General features: G+C 53.7%; 1 protein-coding gene across 3 annotated transcripts in view; it reads right to left on the reverse strand.

Moving 5' to 3' along the window:
* Positions 1-11,704, reverse strand: part of LOC103816329 (uncharacterized) — a 200,317-nt gene extending 188,613 nt beyond the window's left edge. For 2 of the 3 annotated variants that reach the window (XM_050974344.1, XM_050974343.1), the window contains exon 1: positions 11,452-11,704. The gene's annotated coding sequence lies outside the window, so the exon portion shown is untranslated. The remainder of the gene's footprint in view (positions 1-11,451) is intronic. The other variant, XM_018914233.3, reaches the window with a different exon arrangement.
* Positions 11,705-12,195: the final 491 nt, after the last annotated feature.

Below are 12,195 nucleotides of genomic sequence, written 5' to 3' on the forward strand. Positions count from 1 at the left end.
CAGATCCAAGGATGAGCCCAGCACACCTGCAGCTTCACCCAGGCTTTAAAACACAAACAGGCTGGGAACACATACAGGCAATATCTAGTTTCTGCAGGAAATTGCACAGCGTGGATATCCAAACATTGCCACCAAACAAAAACAATATCTTGATTTGCCAGCTCATGTCACACAAACCTAAATTCTTTACAGGAGGCAGTGTTCAGCCAAAGCTGGGCAGCAGTGATACACTTACACAGCTCTGGAAAGCTCTGGGGCTCCACAGCAGCCAGACATGAGGCTGCAAATCCTCAGAAAAGACAAGGATATGAGTTCTGCAAGGATGTGAACCCTGTGGAGGGTGCAGTGAGCCAGGCACCCCAGCTCATGTTGCCTCAGTGCTGGGTTTCAAACCCTGCTCAGCTGCTGCAGGAACTCCCACGCAGGCTCCACGTGCCTGCACAGGCAGGGCAGCACCAGTGCCAGCTCCCAGGAGCTTCCCAGCACTGCCAGCATCCACAAAACCTGCTCAGCTCTCTGCATGCCCCTCCAGAGTTGTGCCTTTCTTGTGGCTGGAGCACCAGGGCAAAATCCCCTTGGCTTCAAGGCCATGTGCTGGATCTCTGCTACGTGCTGAAACATTTCCTTCCTGTAGTAAAATCACCTCCCATCCATAGGCTACAGCACTGCCTGGAAACCCAAAGCTTTAAGGAGCCAATCCTTCCTGCCATCCCCCTGAGAAGCACCAGAAGTGCATTCTGAGCTGTGGTTATACCCATTCTTTGGCACATGGGCTGCAGAACGCCTCAGGACATTGTGGTGAAGGGAGCAAATATTCTGACAGGTGACAGGTCCCAGTGACAGCACCTTCCCAAAACCACTGTGATTCACAGATCACGTCAGCAGTGTGGAAAAAGTGACCCCTTCTTCCTTCAGAGGAAACAACAGACATGCTTCAACAACAACAACAACAAAAAACCACATTAAAGAATAAGGGCTTGTCCAGCAGAAAACCTGAGCAAAACTCAATTCCCACAGAAGCTAAGGGATCTTCCATTGACTTCAATCCCTCTTTTTCTTGTCTGTCCTTAATTCCCTCTCCCTCCTCCCCACAGGAGCACGCAGAGGGCCAGCCCAGCAGTGGCACTTGCAGAACAGCTGCTGTTTCACAACTACCTGCAGCAAGAAAATCAAGAAACCTGACAGAGCATGCCAGAAATAATCTCCCTGAAAGGCAGAGGAGCTGGGAAGGGCTGCAAGGAGCCATCCCTGGCACAGGGCAGGTGGGTGCTTCAGTCCTGCCTGTGGACACAGGGCAGGCAGTGACCCTCTGCCCCACAGCCCCCAGGGGTGACAGGACAGGTCTAGCAGGGCAGGAAGGAGGCAGGAACGAAGTCCCCAATGAAAATCAGTGAAACCCACTGAAATCTCTGAGACCCTCACATCCAAGGCATCACCCTTGTTTCATTTGGTCCAGCCCTGGCAGAAGCCCGTGCTGAACTTCCCTCCAGGCTGCCCCTCCACTGGGGGTAGGAGCAGAGAAGGAGCAAAGGAAGAGAGAAATTAATCCAGCCCCTTATCTGGGAGCTGGGTTATTTGGTGATTTTGGGGGTTGTCCTGTGCAGGGCCACGAGTGAACCTTGTGGGTCCCTTCCAACTCAGGAACACAAAGTTCTGACCCATCTCTACAGCAATGCAGCTCCACAGCCACCAGACCAAACCCAACTGTTATTTATCCAGCTTAAAATGTGGTGCTCCCACACCTCCACAATTAGAAATCACAATTTAAGCCATGTGAGGCTGAACCCCAACCCTCTACCACCAGCAGAAGAGCAGATTAACAGCAGGCTCTGAAGGCTGCTTGGCTGGACTCCTCAGAAGATCCTGTCCCAGACTGTTGCTTCTCTAGAAACCCTCCTGCATGCTCAGGAAATGCTCCCAGACACCCCTAACCCTGCCCCCTCCCAGTGATGCCTTGTGAAGGCTGCCCTAGAACAGAGGCTGAACAGAGCTAAAGAATAAAGCAGGGATTTATTAAAAGGATTTCTTCCATGGATGAATCTTGGGCAGCACAAGAGCCCAGGCAGGGTTGCACTCAGGATGAACCAAAATGGTCACAAAAATCCCTGACTGCTCACAGGGGCTCTCACTTTTATCACTTCTGCTCCATTTGCATGTTGGAGCTCATTGTCCAATTCCAGCTTTAGCCCAGGCAGTCCCATCCTTCTTCTCTCTCTCAGCCCACGTTGTTTGTGCTCTTGGGCTGAGATTTGGATCATTTGTCCTTGGTCCCAGCTAGAGCAGGAATTGTTTTGTCTCCCTGCTCTGTGCACAGAGCTCACCTATCCCCTCATATGAAGCCCAGACCCACACACTAAAGCAGCACAGAACCTGAAAAATAGAAAAACTAAAACCTGAGACATCACCAGAGAGAAAGCTGTGCCTTTAACACCAAAATCAGATTTCTCACTGACACATGCCAAGGTGTATTTAGGTGCCTAAACTAAACTCATATTACAGATCTCAGTATTCCTCCCTGCCATGTGCTATCCTCATTCAGCAGAGGAGACAGAACCAGGGAAGGTCCTCCAACACCACCTAAATCCATGGCTCCTCCCTGCTTCCAGCCAAAGGTGCACCTCCTTTTGTGTGTTTGAGGGAAGATGGGCAATGCTTTGGTCCAGCAATCAATCCATGTTCCATGGAGTTGTCCTGCAACACTCTGCAGTAAAGCTCTTCCCAAAAAATTCTTTTCTTTTGACTGTCTTAATCAACACATTCTGTAGCTGTAAATAAAGGTGAGACTCTCCAGGGATCAAAGCAAGGTGCCTGGAAAGATTACAGAGCAATTATCACACACAACATTCCAGCCTGAAATCAGAGGAATGGACTCCCTGTATTTCCTGCAGACCTTTTCTGTGGCATTGCCCTGATCCTCTATAGGTGCAGAACCCACTGATCACAGAGGAGCTTTGAGGAGTACAAACATGCCAGCCTGGATCATGTAATTCCATATAACCTGCTGCTTCCTCCTGTGCTCTGGACAAGGGCAAACCCTTCAGAGCAAAGAGGCAGGAACTTCCTTAAGGAGCAATCATGGAATAATCTGTGTCTTGGAGAAAACTGCTTCTAGCTGTGTCAAACACGGGCTGGTTATGTCATTTATTTACTTCCATTTTATACAAATATTTCTACCTAATGTAACTCATTATCTTTACAAAAGTTTATTTAAATAGTTGGCTTTAATTATTATGTCAAGAAGTCACAGAGACCAATTATAGACCAGAGAGAGGCCACAGAGGAGTTCCTGCCCTTGGAGGATTACTCCAAGGCACCGCTGCTGCATCCCAGAGCGAGAAAACATCAACTCCTAAAGGGTCAGAAGCAAAGATTTGGCTCTTGCTGCAGCAGACCCCTTCTGCAGGATCCCTGTTTGCAAGCACCAACTCATTTATACAGCTCCCAGCATCAGACCTGGCCAGAGGCTCTGTGGACAGCCCAGCTGAAGAGTTCAGCTCTGGCAGAATCCTTGTGGCTCAAACGTCTGCATTCACAAGGGGCTTTTGTGGCCTCCATTTCCCTCACCCTCCACACCTGAGGTGCTAGGACAGCCCTGCCACCCTGAGCAGAGGGGCAGCACCTCACCCCATGACTAACTGCCTTTTTTCCTGTTTTTCCCTCCTCCAGCAGCCTCTCTCAGGAACAGGAGTGCAGCCTGCTCAGCCCCGATTGTTCGGCGGCGGTCGAAGCCCTCCCAGCTCTGTTTGCCACTGGGAAACCTGGAATTATTCCTTTGTCTTGGGTCACCACAGCTGATCCAGCACTGCCTGGCACAGGCCCACGCTGCAGCCCTCCAGACCTTCCAGAGGAAGGTGTTCCTGCCCGTCCAGGGACTGGAACAAGATGCTCTTTAAAGTCCCTCCCAACCCAAACCATTCTAGGATTCTGTATTTCTGGTGGCTCTGCTTTATATTCAGTTTGTCCTGTCAAAACAAATTAAAAACCAAGCAGAAGGGGGTTTAAGATCCACCCCCATTCCCAGTGGAATATTTAAGATCTGGCCTCAAAAATCTGCCTTTGCAGGAGTGGAAACAAAATGGTGTGACAAGAGGAACCATCAGCTGAAGGCACCAGGGCTGAGACCTGGGATAGTCCCACAACTCCAATCCAGATCCAAGCACAGCCTCACCTTGTCTCAGCTCTCATTTTAACACAAGCCTTGTCTCCAAGGTCTTTGTCCTTCATTAACCACCTCCAAGAGCAACTGAAGAGACAATTCATAGGAAATATCATCATATGGCTGTGCAGAATCCCAACACAGACTATACTCAGACATTCCTTAAATCATTTAACTAAATCTAACTCTGAAATTTAATTGAAGGACTGAGGAAAAGTCACCCTGGGAACTGCTGCTCAAAGCTCCCAGCTCAGAGCAGCAGAGCCCCTGGGAGAAACCAGGTCCCTCCAAAAGGTTCTTATCACTTCTCTAAAACTGAAGCAGCAATAACAGGAAGAAATTGTTTTGGCAGGACTTACACCACATAAAGTCAACTCATCAGCCAGTGGTGTGTGAAATCTCCCTGGAAAACACACAGAGAGAGAGCGAGAGAGCTCACAGGGTACAGTGAGCATTCCCCAGGCTCAGCTGGGCTCCCAGACACCCACCCCAGCCATGCTCAGCATTCTCTCACCATGGAGCAACACTGACCCTGCTGCCATCACCCTCACCATGGGACCACCTTCACCATGGTGCCATCACCCAGCCCATGCAGCACAGGGCACTCTGTGGACTGCCAGGACATCCCCCTGAGCCCTGCTGCTTGTCCCAGCTTTCCCCATTATCCCTAAGTGGATGCTCCCAGGGTGACAGCAGAGGGACATGGGCTGTGCTGCTCTCCTGCTCTCACAGCTGCCAGAGCCTTTCCCAGCTCCAGTACACAGGCTGCAAACCCAGTTTAGGACATGCTCCGCACCCAGGAACATTGTCCAGCTCCCTACAGAGCAAGGAGGGATGGGAAGGTGGTGACAGACCCTGGGGTTGCCTGATGGGAAGTGCCCTTCCAGTGCCCAAAGACCCAGTGAATGCTCTCCTCCTCCTCCTCTCACTCTCAGCTGCAGAGCCGAGCTCAGGCAGGACCCCGGTGCCAGCCCTGCCCCAGCCTGGCAGAAGGAGGCCAGAGGGTGCTGTGGTGGAGCCCAGCTGCCTGGTCAAATCTCCTCTCTAGAGCTTCTGCAGCCACCACAGGCCAGCAGGACGTGTGACCTCCCCCCGCAGTGACACAGCTCCCGTGCCGTGCCGGGGACGGGCACTCACACAGTGCTGTTGTTCCCTCACACAATAGGCACTCCTCCGAGCCACGAGTGTCACAGGGCAGCTTTAAACTGATTAATGGTTCTCTCAAACAAGCTCTGAGCATGCAGGAGGCCCTGGCAGACAATGCCAGCCCAGTGGCAGCAGGACGGCATCAGCTGGTGCCCTGTGCCAGCATGAGAGCAGCAGCAGATGAGCTACAGGCACTGCCAGCGTGGCTTGTGCAGCTCAGGGACACAGGACAGCTGCTGCCAGGCTCCCCGTCCCTCTGCCAGGCACGTGGCAGCACGGGCACGGCACAGAGGCTGCTTGGGTCCCTTTCTGTGCCAGCTCAGCCACCCTGCTCCACAAACCCAGCACAGCCTCCCCCTGCACAGCCTGCAGGGCTCTACCGGGGCAGGAGGAGCTCAGGAAAAAGCCCTGGGAACCTCCAAGCTGAATTCTGCCTTGGTGTGCAGCAGGGCAGCAATGTCACATATCAGTTTCTCTGGGTCTGGATTGAAGGCACTTGAGGGGGTAGTTCATGTTCACACCCAGGTGTTTATTATTTTTTATCAGTGAAACAGCCTCACAACCACCAGTTCTGCAGCCTTTCATTAGAAGGCACAAAATGCCCAACAACCTCTTGGTACAAGGTCTTTTAAGACTAAACTATCCAATTAAGAAAGGACACCTGGATTATTTTCCCTTTTAACCCAATAGCTGATCCCACAGAGCCCACAAAGAGGACTTTTCTGACCCAAACCTAAGAAGAAGGAAGAAGAAGAAACCCAGGACAACACCCTATGCCCTCCATCTTGCTTCCATCCACAACATACTAAAAATCTAAAAACCTAAATTTCTCACTAAGCAATCCACCTACACTGCTCTCTAGAATCTATGTCACACTTTTGCGGATTCCACACCACACTTTCTCCATGGATGAGGGTCAAAGTCAGTGCTCCCCTGGGGGTCAGGGCACCCCAGAGCAGACAGAGAAATATTCCCGGTGCCCTGGGTTTGCACAGTCACACGTGCAGCTTCACTCTTTACACCCGCCCTGGTTTGGTGCCTTCCCTCTTTTAGGATGGCAGCCAAAAGGGAATGAAAAATCCAAGGAGGGTGAGCAGCCAACCCTGCATAGCCTGGACAACAAAGCTCCGGGATCCTCCTGCTCCTGCCAGCAGCCAGAACATCCCAGGCAGCCTGAAAGGAGCTGTGGCTCACACGAGTGAGTGAGGAGCAGCCTCTGCAGCCCGCAGAGCCCAGCCTGGGAAAGGCAGCTATCACTGCCAACCATCTAAACCACAGGATCAGTGCAGGGGAAAAGGCAAAGTGAAAGCAAACTTGGGCAGAGCAGCTCACTCCAACCCCGATAAGAACTGAGGCACGGCCAGGTGAACAGGCCCTGGTCACACCACCAGGCTGTGGCAGGTGAAAACAGAGCTGCCAGGTGCTCTGCCTGCCTGCACACACCCCGAGAGCCAGGCCACGTGTGCTGCCATCTCCAGCAGTGCTCGGTGGGTTCTGCATCCCCCAAACCCTGATTTTACACCCCTCAGGGAGCACCTGCTCCATCCCACGTGGCTACACAAGGTGTCCACCACACACCATCCCCAGACAGGAACAGGCTGAGCAGCAAAATGCTGCCAGCTGCAACAAAGGACTGTGCCCTGCTCAATCCTCACTCCAAGTTTTCCTTAACCCTGAGGTTTCCCATGGAAAACCAGAGGGGCGGGTTTGGTCAGAAACGCAGGGATCTGGGCTAAATACAAACTCTGCACAAACCCAGCTTGGAGTTTTGTGCTCCTCCTGCAGCCCTGGCTACCCCACCACATCCTTTCAGCACAGTGAGACACTGGAGGATGTGAGCAAGCCCGAATCCTGCCCTTGCCCCAAACAATAGGCTCTGCAATAATGGTGCAACCAGAATTTCCTGTGCGGCGGCGCGCGCCAGCTCCCGGGAGAAAACACCCTGGGAAAGCTCTGCCACGGGAACACGGTGTCAGGGCAGCTCCTCCAGGCTCCTGCCTGTGCTGGGATGCTCCTCTGGCAACAGAGAAAGCGCCACAACCGAGCCCAGGCTGGGAAGAAGGGAAAAAACCACACCAGTGACTTGGAATAGGAGCCGTCCAGGCCGGGAATGACTGGGGATAATCCATTACTGCAGCAGCCTCTTGCAACATCTGGACCTGGCTTTTCTCTCACAGATGTTCCATATCCTGCAGTGCTTGGGAAAGCAGCACAGAACAGGCTGGGGTTTGGGAGGCTCATGGAAATCTCTCCATCTCTCCTGGAAAGATGGCACAGACGCAGCAAGGACAGAGCTGCTGATGGCATTAGGCACCAGAGGCTGCAACTGCAGCCAAAATGCTCCAGTGTTGGAGCTTCTATCTGGAACAAGGGATCAGTACAGCCCCAAACCCTGAGAAAAGCCAAGGACAAGCTCCTATAGCAAAGCAGGAATGGTGGATTATCCCAGGCTGGAGCAGGGGAGGAGTGCAAGGAATGCCATGAGAAGGAAGGTGGGATGAGCCAAGGTGTGGATGAGCTGGCTACAGCCACCACTGTCCATCACCCTGCACCACCAAGGGGGAGAAAGGGAAGAAACTGGGAGAGAAGTCAAGCCTGGGAAGAAGGGAGAAGTAGCAGCAAGGTATTTTTAAGATTTGGTTTTATTTCTGCACACTTTCCCCATCACCCCAGGAAGCCCATCACTCTGGATGTGCAGAGAGATCAGCATTTACTGCAGAAGGAAAAAGCTCAGGAAATGGGTGATGGCACCTGAGCCTGGCTTAGCACCAGACCCTGAACCATTGTGTATGCTCCAGCACCTCCATGAGACCTCCTAGAATGAACACAAGTGCCCACATTCAGTCCCTTCCTGCTGGATTCAGCACACAAACTGTAAGCCAGCAGCTGGCACATCAAAGAGGGAGCCAGGGAAACAGAAACAAGGTTTTCACCCTATTTCTTCCATCAGCTCCCCTAATTTGCCTCTGCCTTGCTCTCCATAGGGCTGAAGAGAGGACCAGGTTCCCACCTACACAGCAGCTCCCACCAGCGAAGGCTGTGGGCACCAGGGCAGGGCTGACCCCAAGCAGCCTTTAAAATCCCCCTTCACCTGCAGCAGGTAAATGCTGAAGAGCAGAGAAAGCCAAGCCTTGATGCCCGAATTAAGGAGGGCTCTGGGTTTGGGATGGGGACAGAAGAGGTGAGGACAGAGCTGGTGAGGCTGGAAAGCACATGCTGCCTGGGACCCCAAATCCAACACACACCCCCCACAAAAACCAGCCCCCAGAGCCCAGCACAGCTCCTGGTGTGCCTCAGAGAAGGACTGGCTTTACTGGGCAGGACTGGTCAGGATGAGCAACGGGCAGCTCAGCACCACCTTCCAACAGAGAGAACACAGAGCTGAGGGCTCCACACCCTCCTTCCAGAGAGGAACAGCAAAGAAAACTCATGCAAGAACACCAGAGCTCTCAGAGCTCAACCTACAGCAAGAAACAATTACTGGGAGATACTGGAAAAACATTTTCAAAGAGTTTCCTCACAGAAAAACAAATCCAAGGCTACTCCACAGTTTCTTATTTTACCAACTACTTGGAGCCAGCAGGCTGCAGTGGGACTGGGAACTGGCCTCCTTGTACTCAGCCCTCAGCACTAAATAACCCAAAATTCATTTGTTAGTGTTTATTTGCATGAGAATTTTCCCCAAAACTCCGTGGTTCCCAGACAAGCATTGCTGCCTAATCCTCCAGCCAAGCTCACCCTGCTCATCTCCCCACCACCAAAATCCTTTGTGATGTTTGCAAAATGCCCCCTTCTGGCAAATTCCAACTCAGGTTTTCAGTTCAGACTGTGCAGATGAAGAAAACTCCAATAAATCTGTCATTTAACGGAAAATTAATACTGTGTCCTAATGTCAGCACCAACCCAGAAATAACCTCCTTCCCACAGCTATTGACTGCTGGGTGCAAGAAGGCCAAATACAACAAACTTTTCATAAAAAACACCCCACAAAAATCCAAGTTGGTGACAATTATGCCCTGAAACAAGGCTGGCACGGGGCCACAGGCTGCAGCACACATGGTGACATCCCCAGCTCCTGATGCCAGCAGGAACCTGGCCCTGAGCAGCTCCCACCTATCCTGAGGCAGAGGAATTTTATTAAATCAGCTGGTATCTGTGCAAAAACTGGGAAAGTCTTTGGGATCACCAGACACAAATACAGCAGCAGGAATACAGAGAGAAGTAACTGCTCCAAGTGTCACTGGGCTCCAGTAATTAACTGTGGGGTTTTCAGCTCCCCTGCTCAGATCACTGGGATGCCCCAGACTATTGCTGAGACTTAGTAAAGTATAATTGAAAAGCAAACCCATGCTTGAACTTGACCTGGAAGTGTCAGAGGAGCCTGCAAGCTGGAGAGAACAAAAACCCACTGAACAGGATGGCTGAGAGCAATGAGCACTCAGGAAAAGGAGGGGTAACAGCAGGCAGGAGCCTCCGGAGCTTGGGAACCAGGATGGGAAGAAATAACCTTTAAAACAGGTGCGGGATGAACCAAAAAGGACCAGAAATCAACTTGCTGCACCTGTGGCTTTTAGTTCATCTTTCCAAAGCAGACCTTTCTGCAGCACTTCCAGCTGAATTTATCAGGAGGCTCCCCCAAGGAGGGGATGCATTTTCCCTCCCCTTGTGATGATGCACCTGCCTCTTCCTCCTCTCCCCACCAGCAGCTTCTTCCCTTGGACCATCCCTTTGCCCCTAGGAGTCCCACCTGGACAAGCTCCTGAGCTGTGGGACAGCTCCTAGGGCAGGAGGAGAGCAAGGCAGCAAGGTCACTGTCACCCCCATGAAGGACAGAGCCCTCCCTGAGGCCACAGCGGGCACCTCAGTGTCACACAGTCGGGGTGGCTTTGAGTATGTGACTTCCCTGGACACCAAGGAGGAGTGGCAGCACAGTGTTCCCTCTCCACCTAACACGAACACCCAGTCAGCTCTCCTTGCAATGCACAGAAATCAAAAAAATCCAGGAAAACGAGGTGACACAGCAGAAATTCAGCACTCCCAGTCCCTGTCTGGTCAATGAGGCACCAAAAGCCACTGGAAAGAGCCGTCCTGCCAGCACTGCAGCAGGGCACCCAAACCCTCTGTGCAGGAGCTCCAGCAAAGCATCCACCTGCTCCAGCACTTACTGTGACAGACCTAAATTTGGCAATTTTACTTTCTACAAAGCCAATCAGAGACGATACCGAGCAGGGAGTGAGCAGCATTCCATAAATACTTGATTTCAACAGTTCCAGCGGGTTTGGATCCCGCAGAGCGAGGGTTTAATCAGCTGTAAGCAGCCAGCCCCGTGGGCTCAGGGCTGTCCCGGGCACCGCAACCCGGTCCCGCCGCAGCACGGAGCTGCTGCCGGGATCTGTCGTCACTCGGGGAAGGAGTCGAGCCTTGTTTTATAACAAAACCCGAGGGAGGAGCAGGGAGGTGATATCAGCCATTAATCCCCGCATTTTGAAATCTCTCATCTCATAAATGTTCAGGTGTAAAACCAACGCACCAAGGTGGAGGTGGGAACAGGAGCCCTCCAGCCAGGCTCTGTGAACACTTGAGTGAGAATTTCTCTCCGTCAGCTTCCCCAAAACCACTAAAACCGGTAATAAGCGAACGCTCCCAAGCACGGAACTCCCACCAGAGCCCACAGAAATGTTCCCCTGGACTGAAACGCACCCTGAATCACCCCGAGCGAGCAGCGACCCCGTTCCTCGGGAGCTCACACGGGTGTAAACCCGGCTCACACCGCTCAATTCTGACACACGCGGCGGAAAATAAACCCAGACCCGGGCCCGCGGCAGGAACTGCCCCGCTCAGCTTCGAGCTGGTGCTTCCTCAGCAGCTCCAACACAGCCCAAAAAAAAAAACAACAAAGAAAAGATTCCCACGTGATGTTCTATAAAAAAGGGAGGTTTTGCGAAACTAATCCGAACTTCGCGGCTTTGTGACCGTTCTGGGGGACAGGAGGGTTTGTCCTGCAGGTACCTGCACGGCGGTGACACGGTTTCTGTGTCACAACACAAAGAGAAGTGATGCGACATTTCACTTTCATTGAAGCCGCGGCTACGGGGGCCGCCCAAGCCCGGGACGGGTGCCGGTGGTCCCGGTGCCAGCCCCGCTCTTACCTCGCTCACCGCATGGCCTCGGCGCCGCACGCTCCCGCGGTCCCGGCGAACAGGGCAAAACTCTGCGCTGGCGTCGGAAAGTTGAAATGTTTTGTTTTGTTTTTTAATCTTAAAAAGTAAAAAAAGTTATAAAATATCAAAAAGAATAATAAAATCAAAAATTTTAAAGCGCCCGAAGGTGCGAGCTCCTGAGAGTGACTCGAGTTGAAAAGCAAGAGCAGGGAGCAGTCCCGCTCCGGGAGCCGCTCCCGCCGCCCTCCCGGCTGCGCTGGGCGCTCCCCGCCGGCCCCGGCCCGGGAGCCCCGGCAGGGCCGGCGGAGCGCTCAGGGGGCGGCGGCGCGGCCACCCCCGAGCCGGGCTCGGGCCGTCCCCGGCGCCCGCCCGCGGGCAGCGGGGTTCGGGGGGCGGCCGCCGGGGCCCGGCGCGGGCCGCGCTGCTCCGCGCATCCCCCGCAGCCCCGTCCCGTCGGAGCCCGCCCGGCGCCGCCGCCGCTGCGCGCACACGGCACCGACGGCGAGCGACGCGAGGCGAAGCGGCCGCTCCGTGCGGTGCCGGCCGCGCTGCGAGCCGCGGGGATCGCTGCGGGATCGCTGCGGGACCGCTCCGGGATCGCCGAGCGCCCGCCCGCCGGGCCCGGCCCCCCCGCCCGCCCGGCGCCGCCCCGGCCCGGCCGCGCTGTCCCGCCGGAGCTGCTCGGGGCTGGGGGCGATGCCCGCACGCAGTGCTCGGGGGTCGCTGTCCCCG

The sequence above is a fragment of the Serinus canaria genome, chromosome 4A, assembly GCF_022539315.1.
Source record: "Serinus canaria isolate serCan28SL12 chromosome 4A, serCan2020, whole genome shotgun sequence".
Taxonomy (NCBI): domain Eukaryota; kingdom Metazoa; phylum Chordata; class Aves; order Passeriformes; family Fringillidae; genus Serinus; species Serinus canaria.